The sequence below is a fragment of the Schistocerca nitens genome, chromosome 1, assembly GCF_023898315.1.
Source record: "Schistocerca nitens isolate TAMUIC-IGC-003100 chromosome 1, iqSchNite1.1, whole genome shotgun sequence".
Lineage (NCBI taxonomy): Eukaryota > Metazoa > Arthropoda > Insecta > Orthoptera > Acrididae > Schistocerca > Schistocerca nitens.
The window spans coordinates 582,919,668-582,932,503 of record NC_064614.1 but is presented as its reverse complement, the minus strand read 5'-3'; positions in this window follow the sequence as shown (position 1 = coordinate 582,932,503).

Below are 12,836 nucleotides of genomic sequence, written 5' to 3'. Positions count from 1 at the left end.
TTCAATAAAAGTCTTGTTTGACCTATGTAATACGTATCACAGTCTGCACAATTCATCTAACCTACACCTGAGTTCAGGAATTTGCCCATGTTTAGGTCTTATGTGTGAAGAAGACGTGATTTGAAAATGATGGCTAAAGGCCAATTATAACGTTTGATTTTTTGAAACAATGCTTACGTTTTCTGGTCCTTGTTCGTGACCCGGCTTATCTCGTTGTGATTCGTTTGTTTTCTTAATTTTTCTAGAAATGTAGGTAACATCGGTGTATTTATAGCCGTTAACTATATGAGATTGTTTCAGTATATCGGGTTCTTCATTTATTTCACTTTTAATCATAAGTTGTCAGTTATTTTCGTTCCTGCAGCACATGTTGTTAAGAGGGATGGCTTTTTTTCTATCTGCACTACATCTGAAGATGGTTGTTTCTGCAGTCGAAACCTGTCGTCTCTTTACAAATGAGTAGTCAAGATAAACCAATTTCACATAATTTTTTCGCAATGTTTACAGAGGAAATTGTGTTACGCGAAAAGTGATAACATTTTAGGTAATTACTCGTTTTCAGCTACTCTTTAGTTACATATTTATTTGCCCACAACTTGCATTCTTCTTTAATTTTTGGTAGGCGTTTGATACTACGAGGGCTGCCCAATAGGTAATGCACCGCATTTTTTTTCTCAACCGAAAACAATGTTACGAATGCGAAACGTTACGAACGTATTACTTGAGGTCTCCTGAGTGAGCGCGCCAAGTTTCTTTCACCTCCGACAGATAGCGTAGCTGCAGGACAGTTTGAAAATAGCGTCTGTAGGTGATGTACGTTACAAGCAACGCGCCGTCATTGAATTTCTCACTGCAGAGAAAGAATCTGTGGGGAATATTCACAAACGCTTGTTCAAAGCCTATGGAGCATATGCTGTCGACAGAAGTACAGTTAAGGCCGGTTCCCACTAGAGCGCGGCAGCGCGTCGTGCAGCAACAGCAGCGGCAAGCGTTTTCCGCTTTGACGCGGCGGCTCGCGGAATTGGCGTTCCCATCTGGAAGCGGCAGACGCTAGCGGTAGCCAATGACGGACTGCCACTGAGGTACGGGGCGGGACCCACTGAAACTCCCGGTGCGTTTGAAAAACTATATCTTACACCTACATGGAGGAAAGACGAAGTTGGGTGAAGACATACCAATTTTTCATTTTCTGTACAATGTACTCTTTCACATATTCTATTATGCATGTTTTCTCATTTCACCATAAACAGATTTCATGGCTACCGTTCATCATTGTTCACTATCTAGCACATTGCTTAAGAATCATGAAAGAATAATACATATTTGGAACAAAGTTTTCGAAACCAGATTTTAAATTATAAGACATTTCCCGGTGCAGACGCAAACCTACAATACTTTATTAGTTACGAGCTGCAGTTTACAACTAAAGAGACAGCAAACGGTAGCAAATTAAGGAAATGGAACTTGAATAAGTCAAGACCCACAGTTTTTCGATAATCTTAAAGTTAGCGTAATGCAACGACTGACTGAAACAGAGGAAGGAATCCGCTAGAATACGAATGGATATCTTTGAGAAAAGAAGTGGTGAATGCAGCAGAGTATGAGAACGGGAAGAAGGTACAGTAGAAATCGTTAGATAAAACGTGAAATATTAAATCTGACAAGAGGGAAAAATACAAAAATGCAGCAAATAAAGTAGACCATTGGAAATAGAAATGTCTAAACATGACGTTGACAGTAAGTCCAAAATTGCAACGTGATTTTGCACTTGGAAAACATAAGGGAATGAAAATGAGAAAGAACAAAGAAAACTTTGCTCAAAGGAGAAGCAACTGTCAAGAACTCATTTGGCAAGCCAGAACTAAGCAAATAAGACAAGGCTAGATAGTGGAAGAATATGTAGACAGGTGAGGGGGAGGGGTTGTACAAAGTAACGTAAGTACAATGTTAGATTCCTGTGAGATGTCTGAACACGCAAGGCAATACTGATCCTACCACTTAGCTAAGTAGACACACTGAAGAACAGCGAAACTGTGTTTATAGCATTTGCATGTTTAGAGAAAGGTTTTGACAATCTTAATTAAAACATTCTTTGAAGCTCTGGAGATGTCATCGATAAAACACAGGGACACAAGATTATCTACAACTTGTACAGAAACCAAACTGCATTTCTAAGACTTCAATGACTTGAAAGGGAAGCAGTAATTGAGAAGGCAGAAGTAGAGAGGATATAAAATGAAGACTGTGAATAGCAAGAAAAGCGTTCTGAAAAAGAAAATTTGTTCACATGGAATATAAATTGTAATGATTGGGTACTATTTTACGAAGGTATTTGTGTGGAGTGCAGCCTTGTAAGTGAAACGTGGGCGATGAACAGTTCTGTCGAGAAGACAATGGACGCTTTCAAAACGTGGTGATCAATAAGAATGCTGAAGATTAGACATGAGGATCGTGTAACTAAAGAAGAGGTACGGATTTAAACAGAGTAGGAAGAGGAAATTACGGCACAACTTTGACTACAAGAAGGGTAAGTTGACAGAGTGAGGACAAAGGGGTTGGGTGATAGTATTCTGATAATAATCATTTGTTTAAATGCTATTCTACTATTTTATCTGTTAATGTAAGCAGTGAATTTAGTCTTCCATGCACTCCTCCACAAAACATTTAAACCAAAACTGAAATCAGCTGAACACCAAACCTTTCAACCACTGTCTGACAACTACTGCATTCACTTTCAACTTTCTATAACCATCACTGGCTAGCCCCACACATATACAGATATAAGGAGAACAGAAATAAACAAACAATTTCAGCATATAATTCTTTAGGTTGGCAACATGTACATAAACAAACCAAACAGGAAGGGGCATGAGGTGAACACACTGTAGTTACGACTTCAAATCAGTGTTTTCGGTAAAATTTCTACAGCTAGTGACAGAAGAAAAAAGAGCGAACATGAAAATGTGCTTATGTCCCATAATCTGTTTTAGTTCAACCTCCAGCATGTGACCAGGTGAGGGGAAACGTATATGTCCGCCAAAAACTCGATTCACTGTAAGTAATCAGTTATGCATTTAAAACAAAACTGAATCATTCTAGATTCCACCGAAAATGCCTTAAAGTAAACGGCGAAACGCGCCTTGAACCAATAAAGTACACTCAATAAAGAAAAAAAAACGTTTGTTACTTACCAAAGGAAATAATCAATAGCTGTAGATTCTTAGCAAATTACATCTTATGACATACCAGCAAATTAGTTTCTGTTTAACTTCTCATTCCACACGCTATTAAATGCTGTTTAAAAAAAAATCATCTATCTTCTGAAAAACTGTAGTTTCCTTCATATCTCGGTAGATAAATAGATTTTGGATATTTATCATGCGACGAAATACATGACTTTTTACAAGTTATCGTTTGCAAAAAAACGCTTTTAGATTTCTTGAACCGTTTACGAAATTTGCAGTTGATACCACCACATGGTTTACGACGAGCAGGACGAAGTATTGGTCGCGTCGCAAGCGACCCGCGCACGATCACCGCACAGCCCATCCGCCGACATATCATTCAATATCTCGAGAACGGTGATAGCTATCGTTCTGCTCTCAGCTTTAAAAGCAATTTCGATATGTTGACTAAATTTCATACGCAATAATGTATTACCTAAAATGAACTGTACGCAAAGTCCACGCAATGCGTTTTTACCTCTGCACACTCATTAAAATTTCGTGTAAAGGTTTACGTAAATGCGATACAGCAAGTAACCACGACGAATATCGAAAAGAAATTCGGCCCTTTATCGAGAGAAGATATCAGTCTGTAACATGCCCAAGAATCAAATTTTTCTACCGAATAGTTTCCTTGGAATCGGATGATAAGTATTTCATAGCTGCCGCCGCGTCCGCGCCAGCGGTTCGGCGAAAGTTCTTGTGGCCCGGGGTTGCGTACCTGACGTCACGTTCAGCGCGTTCTGTGATTGGCGGCGCGCACCTGGGGCGCGTCACGCGGCAGCGGAAGCGGTTCGACATGGGCAAACCGCGACGCAGAGCCCGCCGCGCCGTGCCGCTGACGCCGTTTCCATGGCAACCACGCCGCTGACGCGCGGTTTTGACGCGCGGCAGCCCTAGTGGGAACCGGCCTTTAGTCGCTGGGCGCGAAGGGTGAGGTCATGAGAAGGCGGTTCGGCGGAGCTCCACGATTTGCAGCGGTCGGGGAGACCATCCACGGCTGTCACACCTGACATGTTGCAGCGAGCTGATGAGGTCATTCGCGAGGGCAGACGCATTACGAGTCGGCAGTTGGCGTTGCGTCTGTCAATCAGCAAAGGAAGTGTGGATGCAATTACCCGCACTCTTGGATATTCAAAAGTGTGTCCAAGATGGGTCCCGCGGTGTCTAACGGTGGATCGCAAATCGCACAGAAAAAAAAATACAATTGTCTTGATTTGTTGCAACGTTTTGAAGCTGAGGGGGAGAAGGACTTCTTGTCCCGGATTGTAACAGGTGATGAAACCTGAGTTCACGATTTTGAGCGCCAAACAAACGACAGTGGATGGATTTTTTAGAAGGTAACAGTCGCTTTGCTGGATTATGGTATGACGTGCCGCTTCTTTGTGCTCTTGGAAGGTAATTTTGGATGGTAGTTAGTTCAGAATTCCGTGTTAGGAGATTAATTTTGTAAGTCAATTATCAGAAGCGTTATGGCGTTCTTGCGAGCAGTAACTTTGCTGTCGTTTAACTGTGTTGAGGCCGGGCCGACTTCGGTCTTTATCCGGTCACACGATTCGCCCCATTCATCGTGACCCCTGTTGAGTTTCATGCTTCCTTTCGGTCTGAATCACAGTGCAGTTTTGACGACTTTATTAGAAAATGGTGAATTCTGTCTTTGATTATTCTTTGAATGTCTGAATCTTTGTGTGTGAGCACAAGAGCGCCCATGCAGCGTTCCTTAGTTAACCTCCACACGCTGAATAATGATGATTAATATAATGACAAACAATTTTTCATTACGGAGCTACAGTGTTAAGTTTTTATACGTATTAAATGTTCACTGAAGATGAGGCGTACGCATCATTTTGTGAATAAATATCAATTTGGAATGAACGTAGTTCGGTAAACTTTGCGCCAGTGTGCATACCAGCACGCCATTCCATCCCTTGTTGTCATTAACGTCATTTACCCTATAAGAGAAAGATTCCAGGAAGCGCTTAGTACTTAGTGAAGTTTATTCCCTGATAGGTCGATCTGAAGTCCAGTAGCTAAATTTCCGGTGCACGGTTTCTTATTCCATCCCTTGTTGTCATTAACGTCATTTACCCTATAAGAGAAAGATTCTAGGAAGCGCTTAGTACTTAGTGAAGTTCATTCCCTGATAGGTCGATCTGAAGTCCAGTAGTTAAATTTCCGTTGCACGGTTTCTTTGTGATAAAGCAAACAGCCAAATTCAGTAAATGTTTATGTGATTTCAGACGGCTTGGCGTTCAGTGGAAGTTAGACAATGGTAAGCGCTCTTTTGTTCAGTAGGTAGCTCGGGGCTACGAAAAACTCCATGTTATGTGGCAAAGGTACGTCCCAACGATGATCCAGTTACCAATGTTCAGACTTTTTCAATATTTTAAAGTTATTTTTCTGAAAGCTTATTTGACACAGGAATGTAGAACGACGTATAACCATAAATAGGCTAATTTAAGCTGCAACCTGCTGCTCCCTACAAAAAACTTCGAGTGGTTTTGTAAAATGAGCCACTTTTCAGCAAATAGCTGCAGAATTATTTATATGCTCACCCAAATGTACAACTCAAGAACTGAAATGAATTTCTCTACTATATAGAACGATAACGATGGTAAGGAATGGGCTCGCGAAGTAAGAGCTGAAGATTGAGTGACAAACTATGAAAGATGCTCGCAATTTGGATTGTGTCCAGCCATTAATACCTCGGGGGGTTTATTTTCCATAAAATATCTAGCTAGTGTCAAAATTTCCTGATTTTGCATTCAAAACTAATTGAATTATACCTCGGCCTTGACAGAGACATCCATCTCCATTATTTTTCAACTACCGACTAAAAGTGCAAGCTTTACTAAAACCGGGAAGTCTTTATATTGCAGTAGATCTGCAATCAATTTCAGATAGTCTGTCTCTTTTGTCAGGGAAGTCGTGAATATCTAATGTTTCTGATGACCTGATTGCCAAACATTACAACGTATCGCTGAGGGAAATTACTTTGTACAACTATTTAGAGCCTCGCAGTCTCGAGACATTAGGCAAAGAGCTGAACAAAGTATATCTGAAGAGACATTTACATTTAACCTACAAAGGCACATATGTATCATAAGGCACGTTAAAAGAATTTGCATGGTACCGGTAGTATGTACAAGCGAAACATTTAGTCAGTGAGACGAGTTCATGTTTCTTTAGATCATCGGCTTTTACTGGTCTTTTACGTAGTATTCAACTAATGATCGACGTGACACAGTAATTATAACCACTGCAATCGTACGCAGAGTACATCTGTTCAGAAGTTAGCTTTTTCGTCATAAGCGCGTATGATTCCGAGCAAATCTAAGGTTATTGCTCTACACAGAGGCAAATAGTTTTTCCTCCATCCTTGTTGAGATAAGTTAGTGTACCCTCTCCGGTGAAATGGATATGGCGGACACTAATGTCGTGTAATGGTTTCTCAGGGAAAGAAAAGTTCTCCCGTTTGTAGTACTTTCTCTTTTCTTGTAACTCTTGACAACAAGTTTAAAGCCGTAATGTGTGGCATCGTAGTGACTGATATTTTACTCCTTTCCAACGTCGATTAAAACTGTTATCTTTAATAGCGGAAATGACACTAGGCTAAGTCCACGGCTGCGAGGAAGACTAGCAGTGTTAGGTCGGTGCCAACAGCCAGACTACGTCGCGTGACGGGAACTTCAAAGGTTGCCACAATAGCAGGTAGCGTGGGCCGCCAGCGATTCTTCTCGGCCAGCGCAGTCTGGACCGGGTTCTTGGCTGGAGATCAATGTCCGGTTTTGGGTGGCGCCTAATTGCTTCCCGATAGCAATTTGTCAGCGCCGGCCGCCCCTGATTGGCTGAGACCCCAGCGGCTCAAGTTGCCCACCGCCCTGATTGAAGACGGCCTGCCGAAGGCGGCCGCAGCGAACTCACGTTTGCGCCTCCACTCAGAGCCATTGTCCTAACTCCTCACCTCCACATCATCAGTCACCTCGCGGAGAACTGTATCATGCGCATATTCGAGCCGTAAATGTAGGGGTAATGTCGGCTGAATCGGATCAAAATGAATTTTCATTGTACATACTTAAGAACCAAGTCCTATTGCCTACTGATTCTACGCAGTATACACTGAAGCGCCAAAGAAACTGGTATAGGCATGGGTATTGAAATACAGACATATGTAAACAGGCAGAATACGGCACTGCGGTCGGCAACGCCTATATAGGAGAACAAGTGTCTGGCGTAGTTGTTAGATCGGTTACTGCTGCTACAGTGCCAGGTTATCAAGTTTGAAGTGATTTTGAACTTGGTGTTATAGTCGGCGCACGAGCGACAGGACACAGAATCTCCTAGGTATCGACGTAGTGGGGATTTTCCCGTACGACCGTTTCACGAGTCTACCGTGAATATCAGGACTCTGGTAAAACATCAAATCTCCGACATCGCTGCAGCCCGAAAAAGATTCTGAAAGAACGGGACTAACGACGACTGAAGAGAATTTTTCAACATGACAGAAATGCAACTTTTCCGCAAATTGCTGCAGACTTCATTGCTGAGCGATCAACAAGTGTCAGCGTGCGAAAAATTTAACGAAACTTTATCGATATGGGCTTTCGAAGCCGAAGGCCCACTCGTGTATCCTTGTTGTCTGGACGACACAAAGCTTTACGCTTCACCTGGGCCCGTCAACACTAACATTGGACTGTTGATGACTGGAAATATGTTGCCTGGTCGGACGAGTCTCGTTTCGAATTGTATTGAGCGAATGGTCGTGTACAACCTCATGAATCGATGGACCCTGCATGCTAGCAGGGGATTGTTCAGGCTGGTGGAGGCTCTGTATGGGGCGTTTGCAGTTGGAGTGATATGGGACCCTTGATACGTCTGACAGGTGACACGTACGTAAGCATCCTGTCTGATCACCTGCATCCATTCACGTTCATTGTGCATTCCGACAGACTTGGGCAATTCCGGCAGGACAATGCAACACCCCAGAGGTCAAGAATTGCTACAGAGTGGGTCCAGGAACACTCTTCTCAGTTCAAACACTTCCGCTGGCCACCAAACTCCCCAGACATGACAATTATTGAGCATATCTGGGATGCCTTGCAACATTCTATTCAGGAGAGATCTCCATCCTCTTGTACTCTTACGGGTTTATGGACAGCCGTGCAGGATTCATGGTGTCATTTTCCTCCAGCACTACTACAAACATTAGTCGAGCCAATGCTAAGTGGTGTAGCAGCACCTCTACGTGCTCTCGGCGGCCATACACGATATTAGGCAGATGTATCAGTTTCTTTGGCTCTTCAGTGTATGTTGTTCACAGTTCCACAACATTACTCTGAAGAATGACCTGCATGCCCTATTCGCCTTCTTCAACTAAGGCGAATCGGGTCGTAAATTCGGCGAATAGTTTCAATACAAAAATGCTGGTATGAATCACATTAAAATAGCAACACATTTTCCACAAATAAACCTCTCCTTCCCTTCTGCGCCAACGCAGTTCTCATGGTACGATTCCCTGCCGTTGCCTTGACACTGAATCCAGTCATCAAGTTTCGCCGATATTGCATTGCTGTATTTAATATTGCAGAGTTCACAAGATGTGTCATTATCATCATCTATTTCTTCACAGGCTTCTGATGAACCTGACTCTGATGATTCATGGTGCAAGTGTGGTCTGTTCTTAAGCTGGTGTTTCTTCAAACTGTCTGGCTGGGATGACATTTTTCTTTCATTTTCCAAGCTTTTTCTCTTTTTTTTCCTTTTGTTCTGTTCATATTTTCTGGGAATTTAAGAAGTACTGCTTTCTGTTTCCTGACAGGAGATTTTGCTGTAGTCATCTTTGGAGACGGCAACAAGTCATGGAATGAAACACAGGACTTTGGTATGTCACTGTTTGGCCTGTCATTAACTGGACTAGCGGGAGGGCAGACAGACTGAAATTCACTATCCTTTTGCGCGTTTTCTTGGGTCGACGATATACTAGCCGGTAAGAACTCGTGTTCATTCAACGCAGGCGCTATGTCACGGATTGCACGGCCCCTCCCGCCGGAGCTTCGGGACCTCCTTCGGGCAAGGGAGTGTGTGTTGTTCTTAGCATAAATTAGTTTATGTATTGTGTAAGTCTAGGGACGGATAAACTCTGCGGTTTGGTCCCTTAGGAATTCACACACATTTGGATTTAGTTCAACTGGCGCTACTCAAAATTTTCATTTTCTGCCCTCATCCATGCGCTCTTGAAAATGCTTCCTTCTTCCTCTTGTGTTATGAATAAATTTCATGCATTCACTGTCGTAATCTGATTTTTGTGGCTTAAAAAATGACCTGTCGAATGACTGCATATGGTGAGATGTGTGGTTTGGTAGGCGTATCATACTTACGTTATTTTCTTTGCAAAACTGGAGCGCTTCTAAAGTTTTGTGAGTCGGATCATCATCCACAAGTTAAATGCAGTGCCCAGGACACATGTGTGATTGAAAATGTTTAAGCCGTTTGACGAATGATTCTTCAGTAACCTATCCGGATTCTGCCATTGTTATCAGGGGCCCATTTGAAAAACCGTAACGAAATTCAGGTGCCGCCCGGGGTGGCCGAGTGGTTCTAGGCGCTACAGCCTGGAACCGCGCGACCGCTACGGTCACAGGTTCGAATCTTGCCTTGGGCATGGATGTGTTTTATGTCCTTAGGTTAGTTAGGTTTAAGTAGTTCTAAGTTGTAGGGCACTGATGACCTCAGAAGTTAAGTCCCATAGTGCTCAGAGCCATTTGAACCATTGAAATTCAGGTAAAAATGTTTTACTTTTTAATATTGGCATAATTGGGAGAAAGTTTCCTCCGCGGTTATCACAGGCTAAGGTGGCGACAAACCCTCCTCTTTCTACAGTAGTCTGCACATAAATAGCTTTGTCCCCTTTTCCAGGAAAATCTTTTCTTGACGGCTTGTTGTTCAATTAGCTACCTGATTCATCTGCTTTATAATTCAGCTTAGGTTTGTCTAGTAAATCAAGATCCTTCATAGCTTTCCTCGACGAAGAAAAGAAGTTAGTCACTTCCTCTTCATTCAAACGACTATATCTGGCTAGGGAAGCCCTTCCGCTTTTCTCAAAGACGAATTTTGGTTTCGTTCTGTGAACCCTTTTAGCCACTGTTGTTGGCGTCTGAAAATGTCTACTTTATTTTACTGGATTCCACGAGCTCTCCGTAGGGTACCTGAATCCAAATGGAAACGAGTTCTTTTTCTTGTCTCTTATTAAATATTGGTTGACCATCTTTTACCTTTGTTGGAGGATCTTTTCCCTTTGTAGTCGTCTTTGTAGCAAGGAATGCGGCACCCGTCATCCTCGGTTCACAAAGTAAAAGTGTTTCCTTTGTATTTTCCCATCTGCAATAAAGAACGAAAACAAAAAAAATTCAAAACGAAAAAAAAAAACACAAAATTGCAATGAACAGAAATTAAATTATTGACCCTTTTCACCCTGACTGTTGCGACCCCATTCGCTGAAAATGTAGAATATTTTTTATTTACATTGGTAGTCCTGCGCAAGCATATTTACGCGCCGGTAACACCATATTCTCTTCTCCAGTATATAAGCTTATAGTGTAACGAATACTTAACAAATTACTGAACGAATTATCAAATATATATTAATCTGAATCCAAAGCTGCTTTACAAAGTAGAATATTTTCAGAACTTACTACAAACACAAATTTTTACACATGAACGAACACACCTGACAATGTTTTCCACTTTTCAACTCATACGCAGAGTTCCAACAGTCACCGCTATGTGGCACCACCTCCTACAACGCTTCGTATGTGACGATCCGGCGGGAATTTGTAAAATGACCCTATTCGCTTCCCGAGTCGATTCGACCGGCCTTACCGTACGGGTGATGGCAAGGAGAAATACCTCGGCCTTTCAGTCAACGACTATGTTTTCGGGTCAAAACGGACATATTTTGCAACATTTTTTAATCCGGCCGGATGACCAAAAAATGTATGCAGTTCACTTGCAGCCCCCTGTTCTTACGTTAGTACATTTAAGTTTTGAGTGAGTACGGTAGTGGCCGCGCGGTTTGAGGCGCCATGTCACGGATTGCGCGGCTCCTCCCGCCGGAGATTCGAGTCCTCCCTCGAGCATGGGTGTGTGTTTTTCTTAGCATAAGTTAGTTTAAGTTTGTTGAAGACCAGGGCGATACATCGATATCTTCGAACCACTTTTTGGTTTTTGCAGAAACATGCACAGATGCATTATCTTAGATAAGAATAGAAGCTGAAGTAATGAATTAACATTTGTGCCAATGCCATGACTTGAACATGTTGAAATATTAGACTTTTGTCATATAGGTCATCATAGATTCTAATCAGTTCTGTCTCTAGCATCTCGGTGTACTTGTTAGAGTTCGTTCTACTGTTCAGGTTTCTATAGTGTTTCTTCAATGCAAGATGTGTATCATGTGACAAAATTTGTTGAACGCGGCCGACCGCTGTAACCACGCGGGTCTAGGCGCTACAGTCTGGAACCGCGCTGCTGCTGCCGTCACAGGTTCGAATCCTGCCTCGGGGATGGACGTGTGTGATGTCCTTAGGTTAGTTAGATTTAAGTAGTTCTACGTCTAGGGGACTGATGACCTCAGATGTTAAGTCCCATAGTGCTTAGAGCCATTTGAACCGTTTGTTGTATGCGTGCCGCGGTTACTAGCATCTGTAAATCAGCAACAAGCTGAGAAGAATAGCGCTTTGTGACGCTTGCTTTACGCAAAAGTGACAGTTTTGACGCCTCAGATAATTTTCTACTTTGTCCATTTTTTCCGTTCTGTCCACATTGTGCTCCAATTCTAAACAAATCATTCATCACTGTACTTGAAAGGTTCAACTTCTCGGCGATTTGACGATTAGACAGTCCCATTTTCTTGTACGCACGGATTTTTGTTTTTTCAACACATGATAAATGTTTCCCGCGTACCATTGTCACCACCGTGGTTTACGTACACAACACATACACACACACTGTCACTAATGGTGTCTGTTGCCCATCTGCAGTAAAGGATACGTCCGCACAAACTAACAACGCATAAAGCCAACAGCTATTATTCCGGGTTCCACGCACTACCACCTGAATCGTTGACGTCTTGTTATAGACTGTGCTACTGACATCAAATGCGATACCATTTGACAGCATTTGTCGGTATACTGGATCTCATACTACTGCATGTACACTGTGCGTAACTATTCCAACCGACAATGTTAATTTCCCTCCAAATATCCATGCCTGATTTCCACTAGTGTATCGAACAAATTCAGAGAAACGCGACGATAGAGACTGTGCATTAGTAAGAAGTACACTCGTACTCGAGAGGACGACGGTTCAGCCGGCCGCGGTGGTCTAGCGGTTCTAGGCGCTCAGTCCGGAACCGCGCGACTGCTACGGTCGCAGGTTCGAATCCCGCCTCGGGCATGGATGTGTGTGATGTCCTTAGGTTAGTTAGGTTTAAGTAGTTCTAAGTTCTAGGGGACTGATGACCATAGATGTTAAGTCCCATAGTGCTCAGAGCCATTTGAACCATTTTGAACGACGGTTCACAGTCTCTTCCGGCTACCAGAATTGAGATTTTAA